General features: G+C 41.1%; 1 protein-coding gene across 3 annotated transcripts in view; it reads left to right on the top strand.

The window, feature by feature from the left end:
- The window catches only part of sipa1l1 (signal-induced proliferation-associated 1 like 1), a 348,364-nt gene that overhangs the window by 168,657 nt on the left and 163,070 nt on the right, over nt 1–16,637 (top strand). Inside the window, exon 1 of one of the 3 annotated variants that reach the window (XM_067991259.1) lies at nt 12,987–13,116. The exons of the other annotated variants lie outside the window; for them this stretch is intronic. The gene's annotated coding sequence lies outside the window, so the exon portion shown is untranslated. Of the gene's footprint in view, nt 1–12,986; nt 13,117–16,637 lie in introns of those variants that run through there. 3 annotated transcript variants of the gene reach the window in all.

Below are 16,637 nucleotides of genomic sequence, written 5' to 3'. Positions count from 1 at the left end.
GTGATTTAATTGACTTGTACAAAGCTTAAATTATTCCACATGTATTTTTATTACCTCCTCTATTAAAAGCACAAGTTTGTGCCATTCGCAAGATCTCCCTCAACGTGATTGTCAAGTATCAGTGAACATTGCAGCATTTGTCCTATTGCATCACTACATCGGTGGCTGCTATAAACTTTCAAGACGGCATTGGTGAAATTGAGACACCGTTTTACAGGAGGTACGATTAGTGCAGCAGTGTTACTTTGCTGTTTTGCTTTAATGAAAAATGCTCCTAGGAAAGAGGGAAGAAACTGAATCATAGCGCAACTTTTTATTTAAGTTGTGATTGCTGTGGCACCTATAAGCTGATTGTCTTCTAGAGGAACTGTTTAACAGGAAATAGTAGTGGAGGCCAGATTTAGAAAAGAAGTGATGTGATCACTGATGTGAATTATGGTGGCAGTTCCCAGCAATTGGATATCTTGCAGCATGTGTGGGAGGATTTGCCCCTGACTTCAGCACATCTTGTAAGCAAAGAGAGCAATCTGTCTTGGAAGTTCCAAAGAATTTTTTTTTTTGTAAAGGTCAGTTGTGATGGATTTATAAAGCTCCATCGCTCAATGTTTCCTGCATACATTTTGAGAATTGTGATGATGTGTTTCTATTAGTTAGATTTGTGCTAAATATCTGAACTTGGGCATATTCTACATTAGTTCAGGATTGAATTTAGGTGTCTCAAAGATTATTTGTCATCTGGAGTGACTCTTGAAAGCTGAAGGCTAATGGTTGCAATGGTCCCAATCCACTCGGCAGCCACTGGTAATTTAAAAAATGGCACTATGTTATACTTTGTAGGTTTAATGAGCTTTAGAGCCACAAAAGCTTGTTTGTGTGAACCCTCCAACAAGGTGTTTTTAAATGCACTGTGTATGTTCCTAGCAACACCCCTCTTTAGTTTCATGCGTAATACCCACTACTGGTTGTCAAGAATAATTATGTCCACAATGTGCAATGTGTAAGACACACCCAGTATGTCGTTTTGACAGGTCTTGGTGGATGGTAAGTGAAACACTATAGTTCTGATCCTAGGATTTACTGAGTGTATTGTGCTTCACACAGAAGGATTTTATTGGTAAATTAATGTGCAGTTTACTGTGGCCAAATAAGCATGGTGCTTCTGAAATAATAGATCATACCTTATTCGCACCTCTACAAATTGAAAGAATCGGAGTAAAACAAATAAACTTGACATGCAAGCACCTGTAGTTTTTTCAACACTGACAAGTGGTGGCAAATAATGAGTCAGTGTTTACATACTGAAGCAGTGGTGAAGTAGATGCAGAGGAGATAGTTCACTAGATGCGTTTTTTCTCCAATTTTCTCTGCTCCCTAAGTGGCCATTCTTGATGTGTGACCCAAGACGGTGAGTGTTGCCACACTATTCCATTGCAGGGACCTTTCCAGTCGAGCCCAATTAATAATGTTACATTTCGGGATTTTATGCTCTATGTTCTTGGTTGTAACATCCCCAGGAACTGGAGTATATCTTTACCTGCTCAATATCTCAGTAAACGACAGCAAGGTCCAGGGATCAAACAGAGAACTCTTACCACTGAATTGCGTTTTTCTGGAATGTTATTATGTCCTACCACGTGACTCCCTTTTTGTCAGATAAATGAACAGAATCCAGTACAAAACATTGATAGTCAACTTTATTATCCTCCTCAATACATCAAAATAATAGATACTTCACCATCTTTCAACACACATTGAACCTTGAAAATGAATTTTCACTACTTCTGTGATAAACCACTGCCACAGAGTCCCGCTAGCTCAGTTTCTGTGCTGGCTATAGACTACGGACTTGAGGTAAACGCACCTAGTCCAATATAAACCAGCAATTGGAACCCCTGGTTAGAGTTCTCCATCCAAAATGAATTACACAGAATCATCATTCATTGGTCCTATCCCTACTCATAGGCTCCAACTCATATCTTTGATCTAAACACAGTTGTCAATCAAAAATCACCATGCCTGGATATCCTTAATCTGTGCCAGATGACTTGAAACTGATAGTTTGAGAACCTGTGAAGTCAAGTTAGAAGAAAAGACATTAACAAACCAGAACTTTTTATTACATTTATCATTCTTGGTCAATGAAGTGGGATGTTTCTCTCTCCTTTTCTCTCCTTCCCTCCCCCCCCCCCCCGCCCCCCCCCCCCCACCAGTTGGAAATCTGTGATAATTGGAACTTCATCCATCCAACCATCATAAATTCAATAGAACCGGTCAACCCAATGATTCTGCATTCAGTTTACATTAGAATATGAATTGCCCTTTTGACTCAAACTAAAATTCAGACTTATTAATACATAAACACTTCCATATCGATACTTAATCAGGCAACCTGTCTGGGTTCCTATCCACGTACAATGGCAGCGTTTATACCAAGATTGACCAGAAGTAGGCATGTCTCTGCCCTGCCCTGAAGTGATAATATTAGCCAGATAGTGATGTAAATTTCTTCCAGCTTGAAAACTGCTGGCAATGTTTGACCGTAACCCCATGTGTACTGTCACTAGTAATAAGTAATTCAAAAAATAATCTTAACAAAGACAAAATGCTTCATTTTTGTATGTATATTCTTACTGGTAGTCTGCACAGTCTTTCCAATCCTGGGATGAGGTCAAGATTAGGTTTAATTATGATGCCTTCCATGATTCAGTAGGTGACCAACTGCCCTCTGTCTGGTCTCACCTCATGAAAAATGCCCTTTTGGATGAGGTATGAGAGCATATGCCCGTGGAACCGAACCTCAACATGGATCTGTGCCATCAGGAAAGGGGTGAAGAAAATTTGTCAACGGGGAATTATGTGAAAGGAAATTTTCTCATAGCGAGTCCAAGATATAAGGAGGCTAGTTGACTCCAGTGTGAGTGCAGAACTAGAAGGCATTAGTGCTACCAAACCCATCCTTTAATAAAATGTATGGATACCCCATTCCTGACCACCACCCCCCCCCCCCCCCCCCCAAGTTTTAAAAAATATTTGTGAATAACAATGTTGAAGTCCATTGCTACCACTGAGATTTTACATAGGGGAGGTGAAACTTAGTGCGACCATTGGATTGGTGAAGCTGTGTGTTTAAAAAAAAAATTTGCCTTTTACAATGATTCACAAACAAATGGCTGTTTTTTCATAAGTAAGCAAGTTAATGCAAATAAGAGACTTGACCGGTCTGCTAGAACTAACCTAACCTAGTCCAGGGAAAAATAAGCCTAGAATGCTGATGGCTTATTGTTTGTGAGGAAGAATGGGGCGGGGGGGTGGGGTGGGGTGTGCGGAAACAATTCGTTACCAGAATGATTTCATCCTGAAAGAGATTCAGTTTAACGTAAGATGCCATTTTGTGAGCTTCGCATTATTTCCTGGAGCCGATTTCTGGAAAGTGGAATGCATACTTGGAATATAATTGTATGTTTTAATTCCTGGTGTTGTCCAGAAACTTTCTGCACCTAGGCTGAAAGCTACTGCCTCCGGATCTGTGTGGAACAATGGTGTGTGAGCGTTGGCAAGGTAGTGTTGGAAAATATTCTTCCACAGGTGTTGAGTGGCAGCCTGACCACTGTTCATGGCATTTCCTGCAATTGGGGATTTATTTACTTCAGAATTGGCATTGCTACTCTTAAAATAATCCATGAATAATTTCCTTTTCTTCAGTGTGCATATACACAGCGATACTGCAATAAATAAAGTGGAATTGAAATTCAGTCATAATTTTATGACTGGGAGGAAAAGAGCATATCCAAAAATCTTCAATAGTCCAAATTCCATCAGAACTCTTATGGGGAAAAATTCAGAAGGTGTTCTAGTGCTTGACTAGATTTAAAAAAAAATAAAAGCCTTAAATTGATGTAACTATTTATTGGTACCTCCTTTGTCTAGACTTTGGAAAGGTGGAGTTGTGGCTCCTTCCACTCTTGGGAAAGGGATGGGGAAATTGGATATATGAGGCAGAACCCAGATGGTTCTGTGGAAGGAAAGAGGTGAATGGCCAACTGCTTCAAAATTGGTGATTTGTATCAATGTTGCCAGTTATTATTAAGCACACTCTGTTGTATGTACATAAACATGTTTGGCGCATTGACTGGAAGAAGATGAAGATCATGTTATCCAATAATTAGAAATTATCTATGGTAGCAACTTTATTGTTTGCTATAATGAAGGAGACCCCTAATGAAAATTGGATAATGTATGGTACAGTGATACACAAGGCACAGTAATGAAAGCAAGTATAATACAAATAACTAAAGAAATTTTGTGGAAGAAGATTTCTTCTGTGCGTTATATGTAACAAAATCATAAACCTTTCTTATACCCAAGTTGGGAGCATTAGAGATCTTTCCCTTTTGTCGTTTTATTCACCAAAATAAGGAGATGGAATACATACAATATAGAAAACATAAATAGGGTGAGGTGATGCTTTGTGTAAGACTTTATTCTTGAAAAATTCTGGCAGGCAATCAGGATAGCTGGTAATCAGACAATTGTAGGTTCCACTACTGCCACAGGTGTGTCTGTCCAACAGGCCAGAAACATGTGGCTATCAAAATAAGAAAGTTGGTGACTTCATCGGGAAATGGCTGAGGGACTTACTGAGCTGAATTATATGTATATGAAGTTTAAACAATGCCTGTTCAAGTACCATGAGTGCATCTTTGCTGTTGAGTGCACTCCCATTGTGAGGCTCAGTAATTGCTCCCAAGTTTGCTTTTTGCTTGATGCCGAAGGCGCTCAACTCCTTCAGCAGAAAAAGTCAAAACTGTTGAAAGAAAAAAAACAATGGAATATTGACGTCAATTTCTAACCGTTCGTTTTTTTTTTGGAACAGTTACTGGCAACGCAACGCAACTCCCTCCCCAACTTGTGACCATTCAGAAGGTACTAGGTTTAGTGAAACTGTTTGGGTGTATGCTTTTTTTAAAATGCCATGGGCAGATTTTTAGGCATTGAAATCAATAATAATTCAGCCTGCTGAATTGAAGTATATTTGGAGGCCTTGCTGTGAGCCGTGGGATGGCGTTTTGCTTTGTGAACTAGGTGACCTGGCAACTTTTTCACATTATCAATTCTTATGTCCATAAATTTCTCAAAATACCTTCTGAATTTTTTTTAATCTGCTGTTTTTTCCTGAGTAACTGAAATTTCTACAGTACAAAATAAGGGTTCAAACAACATTTCTTTTAAAAGAAAATCTAATTTATAATGGCCAGCATTTTTTATATACATCTACATATATATAAAAAGCAAACTGCTTTATTGAAGAAAAATAATTACAAGTCATCAGAAATTATCAGATTCCATGTAAATTGATAATCTATTCTGGTAAAATCATTTCCCTTTGTCTTGCATTTGTGTTCACTGGGCCTTAGAATGAATGAATGAATCACTGGTTAAATCCTAGCAGTTTAACACTACAGCCATGACAGCTGTCTCTTACTGTTGCAAATACAGGAGAGGTGTGTACACCCATTGATATAGACATAGACAACTGTCTATATCGCTGCTGCAGTGATAGGAGTGGTGTGTACGCCCATTGATATAGACAGCTGTCTGCATCATTGCTGCAGTTAGAAAGAGGTGTGTGTATGCCCATTGATAAAGGTGTCTACAGTGACTCACATTCCTCTTCAGAGATCGAGACAGGGAAGTTATAATCTCAGTATCGTTAAGTGAATCATCTGCACATCCTGCAGTGAGTCATAGAAGCAAACTTTATTTCACTAATTTACTGCAATTATTCCCTCCTCGCTTTCCATCTCCTTCAGTATTCCGTTTGATCTTGCAGTGTGTTCTCTGCTTATTTCAAATCTCTGCAGTTGCGATGCTGCAAATAAAAATGAAAAGCCTGATAAAAGGGAACAGCCTTTTTAGTTGTGCCTCAATGAATCTAATATAAATGCCAATAAGGAATGACTAACCAAGTTACACGCTAAAGTCTGTATTTGAAATGTTGTATGGTCAAGCACAGTCAGCCCTGGGTTGATAGTATTTGTGATTCGGATTATATTAACTTCCTTTTTGTGATCCTCATCATCTGAAAACACGATGTCAGGTTCCATATGTATGCTGACGACACCCAGCTTTACCTCAGCACCACCTCCCTCTACTGCCTTTGATTTGTCACGCTGCTTGTCTGGCATCCATTTTTGGATGAGCAGAAATTTCCTCCAATTTGGGAAGACTTGAAGCCATTTTCTTCTGCCCTGCCTCAAACTTCGTTCCCTAACCACCGACTCCATCCCTCTCCCTGGCTTAGGTCCTAGACAGCTGAAGGCTGAACCAGACTGTTTGCAACCTCAGTATCCTATTTCATTCTGAGCTGAACTTCCGACCCCATAATCCTCTCCATCACCAAGACCGCCTATTTCCAGCTCTGTAATATCGCCTGTCTCCGCCCCTGCCTCAGCTCATCTGATGCTGGAACCCTCATCCATGCCTTTGTTACCTCCATTCTCAACTATTGCAATGTTCTCCTAGCCGGCCTCCCATCTTCCAACTTCCATAAACTTGAGCTCATCCAAAACTCTGCTGGCCCTACCCTGACTCGTACCAAGTCCCATTCACCCATCACCCCTGTGCTCGCTGTCCTATATTGGCTCCCGGTCCAGCAACGCCTCGATTTAAAAAATTCTCATCCTTGTATTCAAGTCTCTCCAGGGCCTTGCCCCTCCCTATCTCTGTAACCTCCTCCAGCCCTCCAAGAACTCCGCTTTCCTCCAATTCTGACCTCTTGTGCATCCCCAATTTCCTTCGCCACTCCATTGGTAGACTTGCCTTCAGCTGTCTAGGACCTAAGCTCTGGAATTCCCTCCATAAACCTCTCCACCTCCCTACCTCACTCCTCCTTTAAGATGCTCCTTAAATCCTATGTCTTTGACCAAGCTTTTGGTCACCGAGCCACCTTATGTAAATATATAAATGCAAGTTGTTGTTGTGATGGTTGTGCTTGGGCATTTTGTGGGATTTTCTTCGAGGGGGGAAAAAGTTATTTCTCCAAAAAGAAATGAATGCTTACCATTTTGGGTTTGTTTTTCTCCTTGGTTTTAAAAAAAACAAGCTTCCAGTGGATTAGGAAGGCATTTTAAAGCTATTTTCCTAGGTGCAAATCTTATGAGGAATTTTAAGTTATGATTAGAAATGTCCCTGATTTGATTCCTGGTCTGTTGTTAGCTGCAAATGGCAGTAGGTAACACTAGAATTGGCCTCAGTGCCCTGGGATACAGAGTGAGGGTGGAGTGTAAATCAACTGGGGTTCCTGCTCCTGATGGTTATCCAGGAACCCATGCTGGAAGTGTATGTGTCCCAGCAGTCGGATTACACATGAAGAATGGCCACGAGGGTGAGAATAGGTTGGCCAGCACCTGTGGCTGTGGAGTTGATGTTACAATTTCTTTCAGTGGTGATTATTATTTTGACTGTTATCATTCAATCATATTGCCGTGACTGGCCCAATCCTTGGCTGTTTTCAGAGAGGCAGTAAGTTGGCAATAAACTATAGCTGAACTTGATGAAAGATGTGCTTTGATAAATTATCTCTTGCAAGTGACTTTGGTGAGAGGATTTTGAAATGAGATTGCTGGGCTGGTACTGCCAAGTGATGTAATTTGAAACCTGATTCTTATCTGTGATAAAATGTATGTTTTCTTCCCGCCCCCCCACCCCCCAAACAAATTTTGTACCATGTTCTCTTGATTGCACTGACTTATGCTAGGGTACAGTTCCACGGGCTCTAGATATCTTCCCTGCCCCCCCCCCCCCCCAATAAACAACGTTACCTCAGATAGTTCTCGCCCAGCGTCCCCACACGTGTACTACCTAGTAGGAGCCACTGAATAGTGATCAAAAATGGGAGCCCTGGCTATCTTTTTTAAATCCTCTCAATCCCCCAGAGGATCTGAGGCCAGTTGTGTTCCAAATGCCACCCAGGCTGACATTAGCTAACTGAGCACAGAGCAGGCATGAAATGTGGGACCTTCCTGTTTGGGATGGCTCAGTTCCATGCTGAGGTAGGTGCACCTGCCAACTGAGTCTTCAGGGGAGCAAAGCTACATCTTTTACAGAATAAAGTGCATGTGGGGACGGGGTGCTCTGGTTCTTTTTTTTCCCTTTCTCCATTGGCCAAATGCTATTTATTGAAACCTGTTTTAATACTTCAGTACTGTGGAATAGAGCAGGGTATGTTGAAAAGCCACAGGGAGCAATGAGCACTCCTTCCTTCCTGTAATGCTGCAAGAATGCTTTAGTGCTTTGTATTATCCCAGAGGAAAATTGAAGTCATTATTTTCAAATGCCGCCATGCGAGCAAGTGGAAGCTGTAATTAGTTTGCACATTCAATTTAGTCAGCATCCTGTGTTATTCACAAAGATGAAAGAGCGGAAACACCAAGTTTACTGTTTTCATGATTGGAGCAGCAAACATGAATCTGGAAGCTAAAGCTTGCACTGTCGAGGGAGTTTGGCTGCTCTGACGCTATAGTGTTGCAGGGTGTACAAAGTGTCAGCGTTTAATCCTGATCAAATCCTGCACATTTAGATATATTTACTGATCGTTTTACTGTGTTGCAGCTTTTCTCTGAATAAATCGTACATTAAAATCTGGTGCGTTAGTTGCATCTACCTACCTGCATGTTTTCATGCCTTGAAATATAAGGGTGCGGCTGAAGTGGCAACATCAGCATGGGAGGTGTAGTGTGTATAGTAGACTTTTTGCTATAATGTACATATACACATTGATGTCCTTTTAATGTGCAACAGGTTGGGACAGAAACATGTTGAATAAGACTGCATCTTTGAGATAATGCTGGGTATTGCCAGGAATTTGCGTGTGTGTGGGTATGTACCACGTCAGAAATATTACATCATTTGTTTCAGCTCTGTATTAATGCAAACTTTTGTTGTGCAATTTGAAGCACAATTAAGCAACAAGCATAGCACCACCTCGAGGGCATAGAATGTTGGTTTTGGACCTGCTTAATTATATAGATAAGGTGTATAGCTCTCCTCCTCCCTATCATAGTTCATTGAACCAAAAGAATTCTACAGTCCCTCCATCACGGCACCAGTCAGCTCTTAAATGACTCAGTTTTTGTCTCCACTACCTTACCTTGAAGTCCATTCCATATGAAGAGCTTCCTGCCATTTGCCTTTTGCTACTTGAACCTGTGCCCACTTGCTATACTGCTCTGATTTAATTCAAAGCAGTGCTCCAGATTTACCATTTATTTTCGATGCCATTTTAATCTTCTGTATATCCCCGAGGTTCCCCTAGCTATCAGCCATCTCCTTTCAAGGCCGAAGTGCCAAGTTTTTATAGTTTTCTCATACCGGGGTTCAGCCTCAACACTCTTCTCTGCATACCTTCCGGGACTCAAAAATGTTTTCCTCTGTGTCCCAGTGATCAAAAGCAGCCACGCTCGAGATCCAAACACTTGTATAGCTTTAGCATTGCTTCCTCCAACTTGTACGCTACTAATTTAGCAACAATATAGGTCAACATTCGGTTTGTTTTCTTGATTGACTCAGTGGCAAACCAAGTTTAAAAATTTCCCTGGCAGCAGCTTTATAAACCTCATTCTTAATATTGCAAAGCTGCTGGCCTGTCAACTGTCTTAAACTGGTGATCAGATGCTTGTAAATGGGTTTGTGTGTGTGTGTTTGCACGTATGCAGAAGTCCATTTTCCCTAGAGTGTGTGATGTGGAAGTTTACAGTGTAGCTCGAATTTACCAGCTCTGCATCACATTATACAGTTACCAGTCTCAGACTGGTTGCCTCCACGGAGTTTTATTGTGCCCTGATTGACCAATACTGATCAACATTTTAGTGAAACAGAAAGCAGCGAATTCAAGTTCAGTTACAGTGAAGAGACAGATCAGTTTTCTTGAGCCGTTTCTTGTATTCACGTGCAGTACTTCATCCAGTCTCGGAGAGTGCATCCATCTCCTCATGTTACTGTCCTGCTTTTACCATCAGACTGGGGAATTTGGCTTTAGTTTTGTGTGGTGTCCTACAGAAAGTAACTTACTAAAAACAGCTCCCATATCCTAATAGCAGACTCGTAAGATGCCCCCATTTTCATGGGTCTGTGACGCTGTTGGTATGAGAGAGTCGGACTTGTTCGCACTATAGAGTGCAGCCAATAAAGAGCGACTGAGTCATAGTGTAAAAATGCCTTTAAATTGATATATAGGGACACTGATTTAGATGACAAAAAGTAAGGTCAGATTTGGAGAATGCGGTGCATTGCTTATTCAGGGTATTGAGTTTGACCTGGAAGTGACCGTTTCCCAAAAAGATCGCAGTCCAGAGACTAGTGGTTTCCTGTAGCTGAACTTGGAAATGAATGGTTGCTATTAACAAGAGTAATTAATTCAGTCAGCATACAGCAATAGTGAGTGCTTTATGACTGAAGGCACTGGCTCCATTGATCTGTGGGCACATTTCTCTGCTAAACAATGGAAGATTAGCACTCAGCTGAACTAAGTAGGCAGTAGTGCCTGCTGTTACAGAAGAGTTATATCATTAATATAGTGGAAAGAGAGTTAGCATATTAGGATGTTGCTGCTGTAACTCAGAATCCAAGTTCATTATAAGCAGATTTCACTGAATCAGGAAAGTATGCGTGGGCTGTTTTCTTCTGTGGGTGCATAATCCTCTCTGTACTCACCGGCATCTCCACATCATTCCTTTTGAAGCTCAAGGGAAGACAATGCTAGCAGTCCAGAATCATTGGGTAACCTGCATATTTATGGGACTATTAAACAAGTCATACAGTTGACTGCAAAATGCTGATAAACTTGCAGTTGGAACGTCAGTTATTCATCCTTCAGTGTGGATGTCATCCTGCATCAATATGTAACACATTGTTCTCATGCACATTAACAGCAAATGTCAGCACAATTACAGACACAAAACTAAACAGAGCCATTCCGTAAAATGAGTTTAGTGATTACAAGGCAGTCATCTAATCTCAGGGTTTGAATGAGGTTGATAACTCACTTGAAGTTCATTTCTTTCAGTTTATAGTGTCCATGCTTTAGATTGCTTTGTATGTCTTGGCTTCAGCTTGTCCCCTTCTTCTCTTCTCTGTCACCCCCCCCCTCCCCCCACCCCCACCAATGCTAGCCATGCACAACAGGAAAGTCAGCACCTCAGAAAAGTGGGAGCCTTCATCAGGACATTATGACATTCCTTCCAGATGCTGCGACTTGATGTGCACTTGTAGCATTCTCTGTTTTAATTAGTCAGCAAAGGTGTGTGTGTGTGTGTGTTTTTTAAAAAATCAATGAATTTGACGTTTCTTCAGTGTTGTAAATTTGGCAAGCAATCCTATTCACACCTACACACATTCCTCAGCAACACTTCTTTAGAAGGACCAATAGACATGTTGGGGGGAGGTGTTGAATTGCGGGGGTGGATAGAAGTAAATAAAATAGTTATTTTTATAGTAACCAGGAAAGAATATACCTAGATAATGTGAAGTACTTCTATTAAATAAATGTTTAAAATGCCAACAGAAAATGTTTAGATTGTTTTTTTAGGACAAGATAGTTTGTTTTGGTAAGATTTTCTGTAAAATATAGTGGATATTTTAAATGCAGAACCTCTGTTAAAGGAAGATTTATTTTGAAGTGTACACTAAATCTCTCTTATGAAGGTGATCATAAAGTGGATAAATCAAGTCAGTGCCTAAATGAGCCTCTTGATTGCTCCAAATGTGTCCCTCAGTTACACATGTGAATAGTTAGTTTCTCCAAATGAGTACTGTTGCTTGGTGTATAATATCCTCCCATCAATCCCAGAAATTTATCACCCACTTCTACTTTTATCTTTTATTCCCCCCATCCTTCTTGCTTTATCTTTTATCATACGAGTGGGTAAGATTTTCTGGCCGTTCTTCATGCGAGAGCCTAGATAGTGAGAGACTTATCTGTGGCGACCATGACACCCAGCCTGACCCTGTCCTCAGTTAACAGGCTGTGTGCGTGTGCGTCTCTCTCTCTCTCTCTCTCTCTCTCTCTCTCTCTCTCTCTCTCTCCGCAGAGCACGCACGCTCTATCTATAGACTGGGATTAATGAGTAACTGTTCTTCCTTCCTACCCCTTCCATTCTCTCATTCCCAATCTAATGTTGCTGTGGTCAATTGTAGCACCCTACCAACTGAGAACAGCTAACTGCACAGACCAAGATTCAGTTTGGAGCCTTTGATATGATAGGGTGAGATGAAGGAAGCTCATGTAGAGCATAAACAGAATAATGAAACCCTGTTAGACCGAATAGAATGACCGCACCCAAATAAAAATCCTCCCGTGTTACCATACCATTGATAGTGTGGCATATATTGTGAAACTATTATGATCTGTGTGCTGTATTACTGGAGCTACTGTACTCCAGTTAAGTTTTTGGCAATGCACCAGTAGAAACAGGATTCCAAGTAGCAGATTAAAACCCATCAGTCTAAACAGATTACATTGTACATTTTATTCTCTTTGGTTAAATTTTGCAGCTCCTCCTTCCCCCTGCCTCACCAAAAAATTCAGCTTGCCTGATCATTACTTTATATCTCCCTGCTGTGCTCAACCAGGCGTCAATAATACATGCAGTCATGTGCCCGTATTAAGCAGTGGTACTCAATGCAGTTTGTACCTCACTCCCTTCTCCAGTGGCCCTATGCAATCTAGCTGATCCATGTGTCTCTGGGCCTCCGTCCCTGACCTGTCCAGCCATAGGCAGTTGGCTGAGCTGGGATTAAATATTGTTCCCTCTCCTTTTCCTGCTCACCAACAAAAGAAAATGACAAGAGACAGAGTTATTCTAACTTCCATTGAGCAGCTGAAAGGGCTGTATTAAAATAAAACTTGGCCCTATAGTGTAATGTTTTTTCTCTTCCTGTAGTTAAGTGCCTGGCCTCGCATGGCTACTTCCCATAGTTGCACGATTCAGAGCCCAGTGTTGAGGGAATCGGAGGAGGAGACCCATATTTCATCAATCTGTGGTGCTCGGTGAGGCAGCATTCTTGAGAGTGGCCCTTGAGCAGACATTGGTTAGGATTTTGGCCCTTGACAAAAAGTTGGTGAGTAGTGTTTCTATATTTAAGCAGACTCCTCACCTTCATTGGTGAAAATCCAAACAAGTATATTTTTTGTCCAAGTTCTTGGCTCTTTTTGATGCTCCAGGGAATTAGGTTTTGTTTCCTCTGTGCACTATGCGATTAACACATTCACTTTATATTCCTGGCTGAGCTATTTTAACATATTTACATGTTTGTTTCAAATGGGTTAGCAACTGCATTAAAATAGCATTGAGAAGAACTTAATTTGGAACATGTTAACTAGCATGCTAAAATAATAGTGTCTGAAAAACAACAGCCTCTCCCCAACTCATTTACAGGTTCATAAACACTGACTTCAATGACTCAATGACTTGGATGGTATTGTGTTTTATTGAAATTTTATGTGACTTTGCTTTTTTTTGATGCACAATCATTAATGTAATCTTGTGAGCTTTACAAGAAATGAATGTCATAGATACTATTGCAAAATTCACGTTAAATGATATTGTAGAAGCAATGAGCAGCGCAAGTTCATTTATGCAAAGAAAATGTTTTGGAAAGTCTTTCTATTTCAATGACATTTAGTTGTTTAAATTTTTCCCACCGATTTTCATATCCTTACTTCTCACACGAGGAGTTCTACCAGCATTATTCACAGCTCGAAAAACTTATAGTGGATCTGATTCTTATTAATAATAAACACTTTTCTTAAACTTTCTTATTTACTGTTTTGGTTTAATTTCCTTTGATCTCTTGCCTCTATCCAGGTGTAACCGGTAGCATAATCCTTCAACAAATATATCGCCTTTAATTAAACTTGTCTGATCCGGAGCCTGCGGGTTAGTCAAATGCACTGATTCTTGCTGACTTGAAGGTTGACAGATATATAGTGACAGCTACAGAATATTGGATCAACACAGTACCAATTTGGTAGCTAGTAGCTAATTGTGTTGCAGTTAGTAATTATTCTGTTGCTTTCCTTGATAGCTTCCTCTCCCAGGATTAACATGTATGTACAGTACTCCCTACTGGCCTAGGTTATAACAACTGGTTGCTAAGAGGTTGCAAGTTTTTTAGTCCCAGGGATGCCTGTTTCAGCAAGTTTGGGGGGTCACCGTTGGGAGGGGGAGGTACGTTTTTTTTAAAAAGTGAGGTGGAAGTAAAAGACAGAATGGCTATTGAAGAGCTGGCCTTGCTTGTAATAAGAACAGAAAAGGCTGTAAATATACAGCTTGTTGAACAGCATGTAAAGGAGAACGTTTCTTTCAGAACTGAGAGCGTTCTGAAGATGTAACCAACAGTAGCAGCAACTTCTCATTTATAGCAGGCACCTCAAAGCACTTTATATCTAGGAGGGAAAACAGCAGACACTGAGCAGGAGGAGAAAGGGAAAGGGGGGCGGGGGGAAGGCACGGACCATTGGAAGGGTTTTGAGGAGATTTTTGAAAATGTGGGGGAAGGGAGGTAGCAAGGTGGAAGATCTAAGGTGGGACTTCTAGCTCTCATCCCAGGACTGCCTTGTTGCTCAAATGAGTGTGTATGGGTGATTTTCCATTGGAATCCCAAGTGGACTTCCATGTTGAAACAAGGATTCTGCCAGCTGAAGAAAGGAGGGACCGGCCATTGTTTGTAAAAAAAAATATAGAAATAACTGGAAATTACATGACGTGGAGATGCCGGTGATGGACTGGGGTGGACAAATGTAAGGAATCTTACAACACCAGGTTATAGTCCAACAATTTTATTTTAAAATCACAAGCTTTCGGAGATTATCCCCTTCGTCAGATGAATGAGTGAAAAGGTTCTCAAATCGCATATCTTATACTATGTTGGGACAGCATCACACCAATCAAAAGGTGTCGTTGTTATTCAAACAGGCCAGTCACGGAGAACAGCACGTCCCAGTACACTGGATATACATTGTGTCGATTACACAGGCAGGCAGAAAGAAACTCAAAATGGCAGAGAGAGAGAGAGAATTTTAAAAAACATATAATTTTTTCCCCCCTTTTTGCTGGTGGGGTTACGTGTAGCGTGACATGAACCCAAGATCCCGGTTGAGGCCGTCCTCATGGGTGCGGAACTTGGCTATCAACTTCTGCTCGACGATTTTGCATTGTCGTGTGTCTCGAAGGCCGCCTTGGAGAACGCTTACCCGAAGATCGGTGGCTGAATGTCCTTGACTGCTAAAGTGTTCCCCGACTGGGAGGGAACCCTCCTGTCTGGCGATTGTTGCGCGGTGTCCGTTCATCCGTTGTCGCAGTGTGACAACGGATGAACGGACACCGCGCAACAATCGCCAGACAGGAGGGTTCCCTCCCAGTCGGGGAACACTTTAGCAGTCAAGGACATTCAGCCACCGATCTTCGGGTAAGCGTTCTCCAAGGCGGCCTTCGAGACACACGACAACGCAAAATCGTCGAGCAGAAGTTGATAGCCAAGTTCCGCACCCATAAGGACGGCCTCAACCGGGATCTTGGGTTCATGTCACGCTACACGTAACCCCACCAGCAAAAAGGGGGAAAAAAATTATATGTTTTTAAAAATTCTCTCTCTCTCTCTCTCTCTGCCATTTTGAGTTTCTTTCTGCCTGCCTGTGTAATAGACACAATGTATATCGAGTGTACTGGGACGTGCTGTTCTCCGTGACTGGCCTGTTTGAATAACAACGACACCTTTTGATTGGTGTGATGCTGTCCCAACATAGTATAAGATATGCAATTTGAGAACCTTTTCACTCATTCATCTGACGAAGGGGATAATCTCCGAAAGCTTGTGATTTTAAAATAAATTTGTTGGACTATAACCTGGTGTTGTTAGATTCCTTACATTGGAAATTACAGGTGAAGCTGTGTTTCGAAGCTGCTGTTTGGTCTGCTTGTGTTTAGTATTTTCTGTGTTTATTTGAGATTGCCAGTATTTATTGTTTTTAAAATCCCTTGTCCTGTTTGTATTTAGCTTCTTCATGAAGTGTTGCCAAGACTGAGGTGGCGGCAGGAAGAGTAAGGGGGAAATGAGAAAAAAATACAGCATGGTTTCCATTTATTTGTACTGTTTAGTCTTCTGATTCATTCCCTGTTACAGATTCAGTGAGTGAAATTCTGAACTGCATATTTTTAAATTATCTCAGCCCATTACTATGGTAACCAGGAGGGAAGCAATGAAGGAGTTAATTGCTTTGTGAACTAGTGTTACTTGAAGTGCTGTGTACAGTGCTGCAGAAACCTTGTTTATGAATGAGATAGGCAGCAGTTAGTTATATGGTTCAATCTGTGCTATGCAGTGGAACAGCCAGGTTGATCCAGTGATGGAGGTGGTAGTAACAGGAAATGAACACAGCTGCAACTTCACAACATCTCTCTGAGTGCTGTACCATAACAGTGGGAAATGTCACAGTTCAGGGAAAAAAAAACCTTGTTAAAGCTCTGGGAGGTTTGCATACACTGAGAATTTTTTTTATATACTTCTGTAACTTGAAATAAAAATGTATTATTGCAGCACTGTGGTATTTTGCTAGTTGTTATGCTTTCTGGCGCAATTGT

This window comes from Heptranchias perlo, chromosome 10 (assembly GCF_035084215.1).
Source record: "Heptranchias perlo isolate sHepPer1 chromosome 10, sHepPer1.hap1, whole genome shotgun sequence".
In the NCBI taxonomy this organism is placed as follows: Eukaryota; Metazoa; Chordata; class Chondrichthyes; order Hexanchiformes; family Hexanchidae; genus Heptranchias; species Heptranchias perlo.
The sequence above is the reverse complement of the archived record's forward strand: the minus strand, read 5'-3'. Positions and strand labels throughout refer to the sequence as shown.